This window comes from Marmota marmota, unplaced genomic scaffold (genome assembly GCF_001458135.2).
Source record: "Marmota marmota marmota unplaced genomic scaffold, marMar, whole genome shotgun sequence".
In the NCBI taxonomy this organism is placed as follows: Eukaryota; Metazoa; Chordata; class Mammalia; order Rodentia; family Sciuridae; genus Marmota; species Marmota marmota.
The window spans coordinates 31,336,156-31,337,731 of record NW_026000174.1 but is presented as its reverse complement, the minus strand read 5'-3'; the positions used below and the strand labels follow the sequence as shown (position 1 = coordinate 31,337,731).

At 45.6% G+C, this 1,576-nt stretch overlaps 1 pseudogene; it reads left to right on the top strand.

Annotated features, from left to right (window-relative positions):
* Positions 1–1,180, top strand: part of LOC125612030 — a 29,507-nt pseudogene extending 28,327 nt beyond the window's left edge.
* Positions 1,181–1,576: the final 396 nt, after the last annotated feature.

Sequence of the window (1,576 nt, the reverse complement as noted above, 5' to 3'; positions counted from 1 at the left end):
TCTGCCATGTTGGTATCCTATGCGAATGGCAGCACTTCGTTCCCTTTGCCGGGTGACCAAAGCAACAGGTGAGTCCTGACCGGCCCTCACAGGCCCCGTCTCAGTCCTGTTGCCACTGCCCACGAAGGCTCAGTTGGTATTTAACTCCACAGTACTCAGCAGGACCCGGACCGAGAAGCAGTTTCCGTGGGCTCCTTAGCCCTGGGCCAGAGCAGTTCCGGGAGCCAGAACTCGGCTGCTCCGTGCTTGGTGCATGCTCTGATAGGAGCAGGCTCCAAGAAGCAGTTTCCGCGGGCTATTTAGCACTGAGCCTGAGTAATTTGTCTGCAAGCCGCAGGCGAATGGCAGCCTGAAATTACCCGTTCTATGGCTGAATCACTGCTACACTCTTGAATGTCATTGAAATCATCCTTCACATCTACATCCCTACATATGGCATCCTAAGAACTGTGGCAATATTTTCCTACCTTGTAGACATGAACGTGATCAGTGCTGTTAGCACTGAGCATTGCCTGTCGGTACTATGGCCCATTTGATACCGCTGCCATCGCCCAAGACACACATCAGCTGTCATATGTGCCCTGTTCTGGGCCCTGTCCATGTTTCTGAGCATCCTAGAAGCAGTTGTTTGTGTAAATTTCAATATACATGAAGATATTTGTGACAAAGTACAAAAAATATAGGTGCATGGCTGGTACTTTTATTTGTGGTTCTCTCAGGGTCCAGCCTGGCCCTGCTGGGTAATATGCTTTGTGGATCCCAGAAGAAGCCTCTGACCAGGCTGTATGTTACCATCATGCTCATGGTATTGGTTTTCCTTCTCTGTAGTCTGCCCTTTGGTGTCTCTGCATTCCTGATATGGTGGATGAATATTATTAACTATAAAAATATTTGCTTTCTTCTGGTTCCAATTATTTTGTCCTGTGTTAACAGCTCTGCCAACCCTATCATTTAATTCTTCATTGGCTCCTTTAGGCAGGGGTTGCAGGGACAGAACCTGAAGATAGTGCTTGAGCGGGCTCTGCAGGACACTCCTGGGAAGGATGAAAGTGGAGGCAGCCTTTCACAGGGAACCCTGGAGATGTCAGAAGGCAGAGTGGAGAAGGGATGAAGACTCTTGGCTCTGGTCCATCTGATGTGCCTTCAAGAGCCAACAATGCCCAGCCACACTCAACAGATATCTGCCCTTCTCTCAGCCTTTTGCCCCTGATCTTTTTGCATGTCATCCAATGGGTTTATGTTGACCTGTATTTTCTTCTTTCCTTATGGAAAACAATCTTATGTAACAATGTCACAATTCATTTTGATATTTTCAATAAATGTCTCATCATATCTCCATCTAAATCTTTTTCCTTAATGCTTTTCTCTGACATGTTCATTTCAATGGAAAAAGGATCCTTGTACAAAATTACAAACCTGCTATTTTTGACCATTTTCTACCTGAACTTATAGAAAATATTGCTCTCCTATCTCTCTCTGCCTATGCTGTCAGCAATTAGTCTTGTGTTGTGTGTTGGGACATTGATGCAGATAGAAAGCTTGGTTATGAATGAGTGAGTTCTGGTACAGTATATCT